The following is a 16,047-nucleotide window of genomic DNA, read 5'->3' as shown; positions in this document are numbered from 1 at the left end:
TTTACAAAACATTACAGCAATCATTGAACCTTCCATTGCTAGAAGTTATGAATGAAGTTATGTTAAAGAAGAGGATACCTAAATCATGGTCAGAAGCTTATATTACACTTATTCCAAAAGAGGAGGCCGATCCCTTACAAATCAAGAACTATAGACCTATTTCCTTACTAAATGCAGATTATAAAATTTTTGCTTCAATATTGGCAGAAAGACTTAAAAAATACTTAAACAATTTTATCCATCCTGATCGAAAAGGATTTCTGCCAAAGAGACAAATTAAAGACAATATGAGAGTAATCTTGGACACTTTGGAATACTACGAGGCACATCCTGAAAAACAAATGGCTTTGATATTTTTAGATGCACAGAAGGCATTTGATAATGTGAATTGGTGATTCATGTTATTACTGCTGGAACAGATGGGCTTTGCTAAAAAATTTATTCAAGCAATAGAAGCTATATATCATAAGCAAACGGTAAAGGTAATGATAGAGGGAGAACTGACAGACTCTATTGATATAAGAAAAGGAACAAGACAAGGGTGCCCACTATCACCTCTGTTGTTTGTGTTAACCTTGGAAGTGCTAAATAGAAATATTAGAGATGAAAAGAATATAAAAGGGATGAAAATAAAAAAGGAAGAATTTAAATTCCAAGCATTTGCAGATGATCTGGTTTTCATTTTAGAAGACTCACTAGAAACAGCATCAAAATTGATAGAAAAGATAGAGACATATGGAAAGGTGGCTGGCTTGAAAATAAATAAAGATAAGATAAAGATCTTGACAAAGAATATGTTATCAAGACAAAAGGAAGAACTGGCAGATCTATTGAAAATCCAGGTTACGAATAAGATCAAGTACTTGGGGATATATTTGACAGCAAGATGCAGTACACTAAAAGAGAATAATTATATCAAACTTAAGCAGCAGATAGCGCTAGATCTGGCGAAATGGGAAAATTTACAACTGTCATTAATAGGGAGAATATTAACAATCAAGATGAATATATTACCCAGAATTTTATATTTGTTCCAAACAATTCCAATTAGGCTTGGAAAAGATTACTTTGAAGATTTAAATAAAATTGTGTTGAAATATATATGGCAAGGTAAGAAAGCGAGAATAAAGTTAAAACTTTTGCAAGATGCTAGAATAAGAGGAGGATTTGGTTTGCCTAATTGGGAGTTGTACTACCAAGCTACAAATTTTATGTGAGTTAAGGAATGGATAACATTAAGAAATACTAGATTGTTGACATTAGAAGGACATGATTTTTTGTTGGGCTGGCATGCTTTTTTATGGTACAAGGGAACTAAAATACAGGGGTACTTTAGAAGACATTATATACGGGAGTCTCTGTGGTTAAACTGGGAGAAGATTAAAAGACAATGTTATTTGAAAATTCCAGTCTGGTTATCGACTATTGAAGCATTTTCTTATCCTATAATATAGAAAAAGGAACAAACAGTTAGATATGGTGAAATATTGAATGAAAAGGGTGAACTTAAATCTATGCAAAAATTAGAGGAACAAGGTATAAAGATGAATTGGTTTTCATATGCGTAAATACATTCAAGGCATGATAAAGATTCTAAAACAGAAGGTTTCTATGATAAACTGACTGACTTAGATAAGATTTTGACAGGTACTGATGAAAAAGTGATTAATAAATTTGTATGGATATTTATTAGAAATTAAACTAGGAGAAGAACAAGTCAAAGAAACAATGATTGCTTGGGGGAAGAACTTTGGATATGGGATTGAGTTAGAGAAATGGCAAAAACTGTGGTCTCAAAATTATAAAATGACAATGTCAACAGCATATAAAGAAATTTTGTATAAGATGTTTTACAGGTGGCATTTCCGCCCGACAAGAATAGCAAGAATGTTCAAGAATAAATCCAAAAAATGTTGGAAATGTCATCAGACACCTGGCTCATATTACCATATGTGGTGGACATATGCGGATGCTAAAAAATACTGGACTAAAATCCACACGTGGTTGGAAAAAATGACAAAAAAACCATATAGATTTAAAACCAGAGATATTTTTATTGGGAATTTTACCTGAAATATATAGTAAAGACTTGAAATACCTGATTGTAAATGTATTAACAGCAGCTAGGATTGTATTTGCTAAAAACTGGAAAAATGAGAAGATACCATCACAGGAGGAAATCATTAAGAAAATATTGGAATGTGCTGAAATGAGTAGATTGACATTTGAAATTAGAGAACAGGAGGATAAAGAATTTTATAAAATTTGGGATCTATTCTATCAATGGTTAGACAATAAAACTTAGTAATGAAATATGTAGATTCTTAGAAAATAATAAATATATAAAGATGTATTCTTTTCTTATTATATCTACAAAATGATTTTAGGATAGATTTGGGATGATAATATGAACCGTTATAAAACAAATTAAGTAAAATATGATTATTTCGTAAAACATGAATGAATAAAAGTATAGTCAAATGATTGATTAATAATGATATTAATGTATTTAATATTTGATTGAAAGTACAAGAGTATATACAATGTAATTGTAATTGAAGACTACGAAATGGAAGCACAAAACAATTTGTAAAACCAACCGGCACACTGTATGTATATATATATATGGAAAATGGCTTGATGTTTTTATGTTTTGTTTGTTCATGTTTGTTTTAAAAATCAATAAAAATTAAAAAAAGAAAAAGAAATGGCCACCTCAAAGAAGAACTCGACCGGAAAAGAATGTGCAGAAGGAAGATAAGAAGAGAAAGTTTTGGCTGACCGGGTCGAACTGAAAAAGCAATAATATAAGGTACCCTGGAATTTGAATTATAAAGAACAACATTGTTCCCAAAGGAGACTTTGAAGCGGCGAATGAGAGAGGGAAGGGAAACGATTTGGTGGTGGTGTTTTTTTCTTCCCTATATTGACAACTAAGAGATTTAAGCAAGAAACCAGCAAAAATCCACTTTGACATTAACAGGTATTTAAGCTGAAAATAAAATGTCAAAGGGATAATAAAGATTTCTGGATTCTCAAAAACTTTTAAAAGAAGGGAAAAAAACCAAAAGGGTAGGATCTGGAAAAATGGAGGAGACCACCTGGAAGTGAAAGGAATTAACAGTGAAACTTTAACAAGATTCCTAAAAGATACATTTTAACTGAAACTTTGTAACAAGATAAGAGAACCCAGGAAGAGAAAGTGGGAAAAAAGAAGCAAGAAGAAACAGCTTTGGATTATTTGGATTACTTGGTGATATTTGGCTATTGGATCTAAAGGACTAAAATTAATCAGGTGGTTGTTTAAAAGTTTTTAAAATGGTATCACTCTTGGAAGAATTGAGAATGGAATTTAAAAAACAGAAAGAAGATGCACAAGAAGGAAGAGGTTCTTTTGGCTTTGTATTTCAATTTTTAGAAATGGAGATCCTGAACTATGAGAAACAACAAGAAATGCCTGTAGAACAAGAAGGGCGGGACAAACAAGAAGCCATCTTCAATGACCAAGTATTTCTATGTGGGGAAAAGAAAGGAAAGGGGGGAAAGAGAGTGAAAAATTTAAGATTTGAAAAAACAACCCCCAAAAAGAATAGTTTGAAAAGTAATTACAACATTAGGAAGAAAAAGAAGAGAGGATTACAGAAGAGAGAATCAGAATTAGAGAAGAGGTCAAGAAGGGAAGGGAGAAGAAGAGGGGGAAGAGGGAAAGGAAAAGAAATTATAAAGGACAGAAACAGGACATAGAGAACAGGAAAAATGTACAAGGATTAAGGGTACAAGCCTATTTAGAAGACACAGATAATGGGTGAAAATTGAAAGGGGGATTCTGCAAGGGTACATAAGATAGTATTGTTATATTAGAAATAGAAATGAACTTTGAAAATATGAAACAAGTGTGATTAAAATGATAGATAAAATACTCATTGTAATGTAATGGAATGTTTAATAAATAAATGAAATAAAGAGAATGAGAGAATGAAATTAGGAAAGGAGGGGAACATTTTAATTATTATAAATGTGTTATAAAAATTTAAGTGAAGAGGAAATGAAAGAAACATGAAAAAATTATGGAAATATAATAAGTGTTCCTAGAAGTATGATACCCTATTGAAAAGAAATGTTAAAGATGTCAAAGATTATAACTAACATTAATGATAGAGCTGAATTGGAATAGAATAAGTATTTTATTTATTATTGTTATATATATATTTTCTCTTTAAGAACTTAGTGTGTATTTTAAGAATGGACCAAGCAGAATTCGACTGGAAATTATGTGTTATATTGAATGTTATAATTGTAAAGGCATAACTGAAGTTTAAATAAGAGTTGAATGGATAAAAATTAAAAGATACAAAGGTGTCATACTCCAATTCGTAACTACAGGGAAAATTTTTGTTTAATGAGAAAAGAAAATATGAAATTGAAACAGGACAGACAAAAGTATAAATATAATGACTAGAAAGATATTGAAACTTAGAAAAAGATATATGTAATTGAATTTCGGAAGGAAGGAGATGATTAAAAGTAAGATTGTGAAAACTAAGGGAAGGGAAAAATTATTGAGAAAATGTTAAAATAGTAATAAAATATGGAATAGAACACAAAGATGAATATGAAATTGAATTTGTGTCTGTATGGAGAAGTGATAATCCGGGACCATGCTATTCTCAAAAAAAGAAATTTTACTTGTATTATTTTTTGTGAAAACCCAAATAAAATTTTTATTAAAAAAAAAAAATCTCAGCAAGGCTCAAGTTTGACTCAGCCTTCCAACCTTCCAAGGTAGATAAAATAAGGACCCAAATTGTTGGCGGCAATATGCTGACTCTGTTAAAACCGCTTAGAGAGGGCTGTCAAGCACTGTGAAGCAGTATATAAGTCTAAGTGCTATTGCTATTGCTATATATTTGAAATGTCTCCTAAGAGCCCATTTGCATTTAGCAATGCAATTGCTAAAACATATCACATATCTAGAATATTAAATATATATGGTAAGAAATATGTGTGTGTATGTGATATAAATTTATTAGAATTACAGTATCAGTATATTATTTAGTTGTTAGATTTTATCTCACCTTCCTTCCAAGAACTCATGGCAACTTTTAGAAAGGATCTCCTTTTGTTTTACCTTCACAACACTCAACCTGTGAGGTAGGTTGGCATGAGAGAGAATGATTGCCTCAAATTTATCCAGGTTTCCTAGGTTGAAGATTTGATTCCTAAACAGAGAGGGAGAGAGAGGGAGGGAGGGGGGGGAGAGAATTATGATTATGATATTTTAATATACTCACATAAAGTACATAAAGTTAGAAAGTGGAATAAATAAATAATGGTTGGAAAATAAAGAGAGAATTTACAATTGACATAAAAATTAAAATTTATTACTTCATTAATTAAATAATTGAATATATAAACTGTCCTCATTATAACATGCTAAGAAATAATTTAAAATCCCTACAAAACTCTAAACATTAATATTTATATAAATATCACCACCATTTATAATTATTCCTAAAATAAATATATATGTTCTAGGGAAAAACAGAGTAGGTTTTTTAAAAAATGTATTTATTTATATTTATTTTTAAGATTTTTGAACCATTCTTCTCTTTCTGACAGATTGAATTCTAAACTCCCTTCTATTGTATACCTTTCTGGTGATTACATAATAAGAATGAATGTTTATATAAAATTTGTTTGATTGACGTTAGAATTGCTTCTTGTTATTATTTTTTACATGAAATATTTTCCCTTAAAAATTCTTCTTCAATATTTGTCTTATATTGTACCCTATAATATAGACAAAAGTTATTTTTGAATCTTTTTAAACTTATGTTTTGGTTGTATACCATTCATTTTGCCATTTCTAATATTTCCTAGTTAGTTTTTATTATTTGATATAGTCAACAAAGCATTTCTTTTCAAACGTTTATATGTGCAACTGTCAGCCTATATCTTAATAAAGTTTATTTGTTCCTAATAGGAAAAAAATGGTTTTTCAATTCAACATTTGCTTTTATTTTATTTTATAAATAATGTATAATTTGAAATAAATTTGAATGAATTCTTCCATAGGATTTCCCATTGTTTAATTTAATTGTTTCTTTAAAATTTTGTATCCATTTTATCATACAAAATTTTACTTGTCCTAAGCAGGAATCTGTTGAAGCCACTCTCCCATCTTAGGAGTCATAGCTCTAAGTGCTCCTACTGCCACTTCAGACTTTACCTTCCATATCCAGTTCCTCCTTCAGGCTCCAGTTTTTCTTTTTTCTTTTCCTTTTCTTTTTTTAAATCAAGCTGTAGTCAAACTGTACTCTTTCTTCCCGATTTTGCTGTCACTTGGCAGCACTACATCTATCACCATCACTGCTTGTAGTCCTTGTCTATTAGAATTATATTTACCATAATATATGCTTGATTGGCCAGTACCTGTCTGTCTGTCTAGATCTGGAAGGTCTCACAAGATCTTAGCTTTCTTGTGACCTTTATGACCTTATGACCATCTGGATTCTATGTAGATGTTCCTATACATAATGCAAGCTACTTGGTTGTGCCATTCAGTATATGCTGTTTTTGTCTGCATCTTATACCCTGCCACTATGTGTTGAACTGTCTCAGAACTATGACTCTCTATGCTGTCTGCAGTTTGGGTCCTGTGTAGAAGTAATAAACCCACTTCTATTGAATTGCTGCTTAGTATCTATTGTGTTTGTATTTGTGTATTTGTGCTGCTATGATAAGTGCCTTAGTACTGTCTTTTAGTCCAGCCCATTCCAGTCACTGATAAGATTTCCCAACATCTGCCATGTTAACTATCTGTTAATGGTTCATCCCATACAGAGTCTTTGTCCTGTCTCAATCTACACACACATAACCCAAATGAAATCAGCATGCTTATTTTGCACATCCAAGCCCATCGTAATTTCCCAGATCCCAACTCTTTGTGAACAGTCTTTTTTAAAGTCAGTTCTAAATTATATGGATATAACAAAGGCAATGAGGGAAGTCAGAATGCAGTCTTTTTTGCACCTAAGGCACAGGAACTGCACCAGCAGAACAGCAGCTCCATGATGCTCAGAGTTCAAGGTGCAGCCGCTGGTCAGATGGGCTCAAGGTACAATGGGGAAACAAAACTGAAGCAAGACACAATGAACATAATTTGGCATCAATGAGTTAAAGGCACAATGACAGCAACAGGATCTTAATGGCTTCAAGAAAATGGATTGAGAACATTCACAGATGGATGGATTATGAACAGTTGTCTCTGACATCCCCCAGGCTCTAAACACTGAAGTAAATAAGGTGCCGACTGGTGCACCTTGTTAGAAAGACTCAGGCTGCCTCCTCGCAAGTAGCTTTGCTGACCTCTATTGTACCTCTCAGGTCTGTGTGACCTTGGATTATGTGGGGTGGCAACTCGACCTTTTCTCCATCAGTGAGCTGCAGGTGTGTCTCTTCTCCAGCCCAAGGGGCTAGCTGGTTATCATGCTAATTGGCTGCAGCTATGTCTCTCCTTCTGGCTGCACAGCCAGATGTTTATCCAGCTGCTCTCTCCCAGATTCCTCCTACATTCCTTGCACTGCCTCACCTAGACTATCTGAAACTATCACAGAGTTTTCCACATTCCCCTGGTGGTCCCATAGTCCCTCTAAGGTGCTCCCAGAGCCAGTTCTTCTTCCTCCTTGCTTGAGCTGGTGCCCAAGGGAGCCATCACAATTGAATTGCCATGGTACTTATTCTGCTTGATCATCCTCCCACTGCTGCTGCCCAAGGCATTCTCTCAGCAACTCATCTTTGGGAGCCATCTTGCTGATATATTCCTGGGTGGTCTAGATTTCATCCATGACAGTGACTTTGACACTTACTAGTTCCCAATCATCCTCTTTGCATCTGGTGCAGAGTTTCTGGTTGTTGGACTTGTGATGGAAACAAAATACATTGTGAGAAGCTTCTCGGTTTTCACATTGACAGCTTCCATGTACTTGTCCCAAAGGTGCATTTTCAAGAGGCAACTGGACAGAGCGTTGGGCTTACCTAAAACATATCTTCTAGTTGTATGGGAGGAGAATCCAAAGCATGGGCTGTCTCCTTCCTTGCTTAAAGACGGAGTTGATCAAAGTTTAGTCCAGCCCCCTTTCCATTGCGCATGCCCAGTTTTTGATGAAGGTTGATGATCGACTTGGAGAGTTCTTTGGTGCTCGTTCTTGACCGTTCTGAGCTTGGACTAACTATCTAAGAGTGGGATTTGGATTCTCCTCCCGTACAACTAGAAGATGCGTTTCAGGTAAGCTCAACACTGTTTCTCAGTTGCACGGGTCAGAGAATCCAAAGCATGGCATGTACCCAAGCTAATTGTCCTGAGGTTGGGCCAACTCCTTGTCCCGAGCCCCCATCTCCGTGTGAACACTTTGTAGTACTGTTCTTCCAAAGGATGCTTCTGCTGATGAAAATGTATCCAGTTTATAATTTCTGATGAATGGAGATGGCGATGACCATGCTGCTGCCCTACAGATCTCTTCAATCGAGGCCTGTGTGTTCCATGCCACTGATGTGGCTGCATTCCTGGTTGAATGTGCCATTATGTTACACAGCAATTGCAGTGATTGACTTTCATAAGCTTTTGTGATACATGTCTTCATCCATCTGCCTGTGGTAGATGGTGAAACCCTTTGTCCCAATGAACTCGGTCTAAATGAAATGAACAATGCTTCCATTTTTCTAATGGGCCTGGTAAGAGGTATGTGTAGGTAAGCATCTGCGAGGTCTATTGATGTCAGGACATCCCCCCCGTATGCTCCCTAGTATAGCTTGCAGGGACTACATCTTGAATCTCCTGTATATTATGTACCTGTTTAGTAATTTGAGATCCAAAATTGGTCTCCCCCCCCCCGACGCGTTCTGCACAACAAACAGGTTTGAATAGAACCCTGTCCCTGTTCATTCTCTGGTACCACTTGTACTGCCCGAATGTCCAGCAGATGTTGAACTGCTGTTTCCATAATTACCCTTTTGATTCTGTCCCTTGGTGTCGGGCATCTTCTGAATGAGCTCGGGGGTATGGAGATGAATTCCAGAACTAGGCCTTTTCTTAATGTGTCTAGGACCCACTTGTCCATTCTAGTTGATGCCCATCGGTTGGTGAATAGGCCCAGCCTCCCGCCGATGGGTGCATTGTTCCAGCCGTCACTTTGTATGCCGGAAGGCCCTGCCAGTCGAACTCCAGAAGGGGCGCTTTCCCTGGGACCGTTGTCCACCCCTATCTCTAAATCCTGACCTATCTGGATGTCCACTAGGGGTCTGTATGTACTGTCTCTGTGTGTATGGGGAGTGGCTGAAGCCACCCCCCGAGATAGGAAAGGGCTGTTGCCATGTATATGGAGAAGGTCGGCTATCTGCCTGACCAAGTTTCCTGGGTAAGACCTTCCTCTTGTCCTTGGTTTCAATCAGTAATGGCTCAATGGCCTCCCCAAAAAGCTTGTCCCCTTTAACTGGAGCTGATGCCAGTTTCCATTTATGTTTCAGATCTGCCTGCCAGTGGCGGAGCCAAACAAGTCTCCTTGCAGCCACTGAAGCTGCAATGGCCTTAGTTGCGTGCTTGACCCCATTAAGTGTGGTGTCTGCTATGAACTCTGTTGCAGCAGTTAGTTTGTTCAAATCCTGTTGCAATCGAAGATCTCCAGGTGGCATCCTTTCCTGCATCTGTTCAATCCATATCAGGACTGCTCTGCTGAAAAATGATGCCGTGGATGTTGCCTTTACCACTCATGCCATGGCCTGGTGAACTTTTTGTAGAGTCTGTTCTGTTTTTTTATCCTCCCCTTTTAGACCATCCTCAGCTTTGTTAGCCAACACTGTAGCAGACATGGAGGCTGCCACAGGGCTGTCTATCGTGGGAACTGGGAATAGGTCCGCTAGTTCCGCATTATAAAATTTCCTCTCATTCCCCCCTGGCATTGGAAAATAACTGGTCTGTCCAACTGACCTTCCACCATTTCCCTGAACAATTCAGGTGAAGGTATGGATTCACTTTCAACCTTGGTTCTAGCAAAATATCTATCTTTGGGATCAGATGGTTCTAACTCAGACCCTTCTGTCCCTGTGATTCTCCCCAGGCCTGTTGCTATCTTAGCCTTCCCCAGCAGCATCTTAAACAGCTGGTGATGAAATAGACCTGTGGAACATTGGAGTTTCTGGTTCATTAATTTCCTCATCTGAGAAAGCTGACTCCCTATATTCTTCCTCTCTTGAAACAGAGGCCTCACTGTGAGTGTCTGATCTACTGGAACTGTCTCCCTGGAAGCCCGGTTCCTCTCTTACTCCTCCTGCTCAAGTAGAATGATGATGAGCATCCTGTCTCCTCTCATTATGTGCCAGGCTGGGTCTGTTACCCTGACTGTCCCTGAATTCTGCCATCATTTTTTTCATCATAGCCCTCATTTCCTCTTTAAAGGACTGTTCCCTGACTTCCAGTGCTGTGGAGGAAGAGCTGGACTCTGTAGAAAATCTCTTTCTCTTGGGGGAGGGCTCTTCATTGCATGCCTGAGAGCATTGTCTTTCTGATTCACTCAATCCTTAGTTCACACAAAGAGCAGGCTGAAAAGGCTGATCTTCAGCACCCTCTAGTGTTGCGCTCCTTTCCTGATACTTTGCTTTCATTGGTTTGCCTGTTGGAGCGTGGGAATTTCCATTTTCTCCGCCTCCTTTTCCGCCTTGGGAAACATTTCTCAATGGCCCTTTGCCTCTTTAATGCCTCCCTCTCATCTGCCTTGGACACCCTGCTGAGAGGCCTTTCTGAAGCTCTCCCAGCCTCTCTGGGTTCCTTTGTACTTTGCTCTCTGTTCAAACTGGGGGCAGAGGATTCCTGTTCCTCCAGTCTTGCCTCTGTTTCAGAAAATTCGGCCATAGTCTTTCCCTTTGGCTTTTGCTGATAGAGTATACTCAGACCGGCCTGAGCATGGATCTACCCTTCCTTTCTCTCGGGTAGGCTTGTGTGGCTGTGTTGGAAGCTTGCTCAGCCTAAGACTGAGTTTACCCCAATTAAAGAGAGCACTGGAAGCTTTGTGTGGCTTCTGGTTTGTTTAACGAAGGCTCTGGGAAAGCTGAGTTAATTTGCCTTCCTTCTTTGCTAGCCGATCAAGAGCCCGCCCATTTTTAATGAGGCTGCTGCCACTTATTCTCTTAACACCAAACAGCTATGTGGACTTTCCCGTCTTGGGATGAAGTCCCGGCTCTTTCGCTTACTCACGGTTTGCTGACTTTCACTCTTTCTCTTTTCTCTCTTTTTTTCTCGAAGAATCCAAAGCGTTGATCCTATATTTTCTATCTTTCTTTCTGAGCACTCTCTCTTCATATGAAGACGGAGTCAAAAACTGGGCATGCTCAGTGGAAAGGAGGCTGGACTAAACTTTGATTGACTCCGTCTTTAAGCAAGGAAGCAGGAGACAGCCCATGCTTTGGATTCTCCGACCCGTACAACTGAGAATTTCTGGTTTTTCCTTGAAGACATTTTACTTGAAGAAGCTTCTTCGATGAAAAGTAAAATGTCTTCAAGGAAAAACCAGAAAGCCCAGCTGCCTCTTAAAAAGCATCTTTGGAACAACCATGACCTGGATGACTGAGAATCTCCATAGATATCTTCCATGAACTTTTTTAGTCAATTACTATACTGGCAAGATAGGCGGATCACACATGTTAATGATATGTTGTTATATGTTATATACGCTATAATTGGAAGTACACTTCTATTGATCTTTGGAGAACAGGGAGTTTATCTTCTTGGCCTCTAATTCTCTTGTGTATCTTCTTAGCTTGGTAACCATTGCTGTGAGCCTTGTTTAGTAGTCCTGAGGGTGTCAGATGTATTTTTTTACTAGCCAGGCCATGGCATCTTCTACAATACTATCTGATGGTATTTTTCTATGAAGCCTTGGTAACCCATCTTGAGGTTTGATTAATGTATTCATGATCTTATGCCTCATATCAGCGGCTGCACTCTTTAATGGAAAGGTTGGTAGTGATATTCCAGTTTCAGGTATTGACTACACGTCCTATTGTTCTTGAAACTCTTCTTGAGTCTGAGATATAAGGCATAGTTGGTCTATCTCAAATTGTAAAGGCAGTTTCCTCTTCACTATGCTGAAGGCTTGGGTAACAAGCTCTTTCTCAATTAGTATAGATGCAGGTATTCTGCCCAACCATAGTTTCCTCATACACTTTATATATCCCCTTTCATTAGGCCTTTTGTTGTAGTAGCATTTCATCAATTTCAGGTTTTCTTGTCTTGTCTATGTATAGTTTGTTCTGGTAGCCCACTTTATCATCAGATTGTCCTACTACCTGATCTGATGCAGATCTTGTTAATCTGGGTGACACTTGAGCTTGTATCACTCTCCTAGTTTGTGTTCTCATATTTATGAGGAAAGCATTTAAGTATTAGGATTTCTTTGCTTAAGAATCCCAATTGATAAGGTAGGTACAGTCTGTATTTGAATGCAGGTTTCCTATATGAAAGGCAGAACTATAAATACTGCCCCCCACTCTCCACAGACTGGTCTTAATATTGTTAATATTTCAGGTTCTGTCATTTGTCAAAAGCCCTCTTATTTGAGATTGCTTTTAATTCTTTAAAAAGAATTTAAAATTATTTTTTTAAAAAATTTAAATTGTCATTCTTTCAATCAAAATTTGTATCAGCTAAAGAACATTTCAACTTTCAATAAATAACTTCAGTTGTTTCTAAAATGTGGATGCACTGTATTCACATATATAATTATACTTCTCTTATAATGATCATTTCTAGAATAAAAGGCATTTTAGGAAAAGGCTACGAGCAAGATTGCTGGACTTTTTTATTGTTTTATTATTGTTTTTGTGGAATTCCATATTTTTATAAGACTGACTTCTATGTTTTTTTTACTTGTATGTTTCCTTTTATCCTTTTTTGTATATTTATATCTTATACTTTATACCTTAAATATCTGTGAAATCTGTTTACTGTTTACCTTGTAATATATTCTGCTATTTGGAGATTTTATCCATTTGATTATCTATGACAAATACCTTGCATGTTAATATTACGTATGTATGTATGTATGTATGTATGTATGTATGTATGTATGTATGTATGTATGTATATTAACTGTTTCTATTCTGTCCATCTCCCTCAGAGAGGAGCTCTATGTAGGAGTTTTATTGTTCCTATGATGTGAATACTAATCTGATATGTATTATTGAGAACTGGCTAGGAAAGGAAAAAGTTTTTATTTCTGAAATATGCCCAATTGGATTCCTAGTGTGACATCAGCCAAACTGCAGGGCAGTGGTGATGATCAGACAAAATTCATGAGAGGCATTCAGGATGTTTTTCCTTAGATTGCCCTGTGCAAGACCCTATTTTTAAAATTAGGGTCTAAGAGAGATCAATACCAGCTTGGAACACTAAGTGTGTGAAATCTCCATTTTCTGGTTATGCTGACACCAATGGATTATAATATCTCTTGATTCCTATTTGTATTCAATTTCTTTTTGTTTTTTGTTTTGTTTTTATGTTTGTTTGTTGCTGAGTCTCATTGGTTTGAGATGACAGCAATACAAATTGAATAAATAGATAAACTTTGAGATAGTAGTTGGTATATTAATAGAGAAGGCACCCCCCACTTCTCTGCTTCAAACCCATAACTTATTTTAGTTTCTTTCTTTCTTTTTGTAATTTTAATCTGTTTTTATATTTATAATTATTTGGATATTTATATATATTTTATTTCAATGTAAACTGCTCAGGATAACCTAGAAATGTGCAATAGGCAGCAGAGAAATTTAATGATAATAATTGACCAATTTACTATCAGTCAATTGCAAAAGGCAGCTTTACTTGGAACAGCTTACATTGTGTGACAACATCTATAATACCATCAAACATCAACATCTGCCTATATCAGGTCCTTGGGAAGTACTCAGTAGGCAGACAAAAATTCCAAATCTAGTCTGAACATCTGGCCAACTGTATGACAAACCACGTGATAATAATCATTTCAGCCATTGGGCTTCATCTTTTAAGAGAGACTTTTAAGTTTTTCCACTTTTTTGAATCTTTTCCCTCCCATAATTTCCACAGTTTTGAAATATGCCTTTGTATTGCCTATCAAATACAATTTCAAACTTTTCACTGGATCTTTAATTGGAATAATAACTGTCTTGTTTCAACTCTATATATGTTTTTTAGACTCTTGATTTGAAGTCAATGTTATCATCATCTTCCAGAATGGCTTTAGAAAATTAGTCGGATATATCTGTTGAAAGAAAAACTCTGCCAAACAGTGACCTTCTAGTAAATTCCTGACTTGTCTTGGTGATCCTTTCTTCTTCAGAGTAGTGGAAGGCACAAAGGGATCAGCTATCTCTTTCTTGCTAGTAGCACTATTTATTTATTCCAGTTTATAGCTGCCCATCTCAAGCAAGTGAGTCTAGGTGATGAACAATCATAAAACAATCAAAAATAATTACAATATAATGTAAATTAAATATACGTGGCAGCCTAAAAAAATCATAGACCTCAACAAGGCTCTTCACACTTTGGGACCCCAGGCTTGGGCAAAAAGCCAGATCTTCAAGGCCTTACAAAAAGTCTACATGGTTGGGTTCATTCTCAACTCTGATGAAAAAATGTTCCAGAAGTCAGGAGACAGCCCTAACCCTAACCATTGGGAGAACATAGTCTCTTATGAATTAGAAGTAAAAAAAAAAAAACATTGGAAGAAAGTGACTATACAAAGCTAGAGTTCTTGATATTAAGAGAAACAAAAGCTATGTCCAGTATGTGTCTTGGACTTCAAGAAAAAAGAATTTTTTAATAAACTGGAAGCAATTATTCCTTGGCAAGAAAAGTTAATAGGAAAGGAATTATCATAGCGGGACTTTTCAAACTATATTATCAGAAGCTAAATTAGATAAATTCCAGCAAGGAAAAAATGAAAAAGAATAAAAGAAGCCAAACTTTTCACTGTATTAAAAGTGTAGTGAAGATTTGAAAGAAAAGTAAGACATACACATACAGAGAAAATGGAAATAGGGGCAGATCACCTAAGAAGAATACACACAGAATGTAAAAAAATATGGGTGGTGTCAGAAAGATTAAAGCCCAGAAGGAATTGGATTGGCAAACAATACTAGAAAGAAGAAAACGCTTCTTAAAATATATTCAAAATAAAAGTAACAGAAAAGAATGAGTATAGCAGCTGTTCAGCAAAAAAAGCAAATTGCAAACATGTAGCCAAAAATAAGGCAGAACTACTTAACCGCTATTTTGGCTCAGGCCACATCCTGAGAAGAAGGGATGTATTTTACCAGCAACAGTGAAGGGCAGGAATGGAGGGGTTCTGATAGATTGATACAAATTCAGGCAAATAATTCCTAGTTACTTTGAATGAATTTAAATCTCAGGACCAGAGGAATTGCTGAGTACTAAAATAATTTCCTGATGACTTGGCTAAACATTTATATTCTGTAAAATGGATGAAGTGTCAAAAGACTAGAAGAGGACAAATATCCCTATTTTCAAAAGAAAGGGAAAGGAAGTTCAAAAGAATTACATAGCATTTAGCAAACACAAAGTGATGGATTTAAAAGTGTTCTGAAGATAATGTAACCAGTATGAGATGTCATCAAGGATTTGTAAAGTCTTTGCCAACCAATACCTTACTAAGATATTTGGTTGTTTTTTTTGATGATCCATTCTTCAAAACAATGTGAGAATGCTGTCGACATAGCACATCTTAATTTTAGAAAAATTATTCTAATTAATAGAATAATAGTTAAATATTTATTTAGCCTAAAAACTTTCCTCAAAAATGTTCATCAGGAGTTTGTCATCAACTTGAAGACATTGCATAGAATGCTAGAGTTTTACCCTGTATGCTGACTTTTCATTATTTTTTATTAATAAATTGGATGAAGAGATTAATAATTTGCTGGCAGCAAATATTACAGTGCCTATAATAATTGCGGAGATACTATATGTATTGCAAGCTGGGACAGCATAACTTTATT

At 36.2% G+C, this 16,047-nt stretch overlaps 1 protein-coding gene across 1 annotated transcript in view; it reads right to left on the bottom strand.

Annotated features, from left to right (window-relative positions):
- The window catches only part of POLR1F (RNA polymerase I subunit F), a 212,699-nt gene that overhangs the window by 49,332 nt on the left and 147,320 nt on the right, over positions 1–16,047 (bottom strand). The window contains exon 4 of the transcript XR_015745935.1: positions 5,076–5,219. The gene's annotated coding sequence lies outside the window, so the exon portion shown is untranslated. The remainder of the gene's footprint in view (positions 1–5,075; positions 5,220–16,047) is intronic.

This window comes from Notechis scutatus, chromosome Z (assembly GCF_049901735.1).
Source record: "Notechis scutatus isolate UNSWTSFEM ecotype Mainland chromosome Z, rNotScu1.2, whole genome shotgun sequence".
Classification (NCBI taxonomy): domain Eukaryota; kingdom Metazoa; phylum Chordata; class Lepidosauria; order Squamata; family Elapidae; genus Notechis; species Notechis scutatus.
Note: the sequence above shows the minus strand (reverse complement) of the source record. Positions and strands in the feature narration are given on the sequence as shown.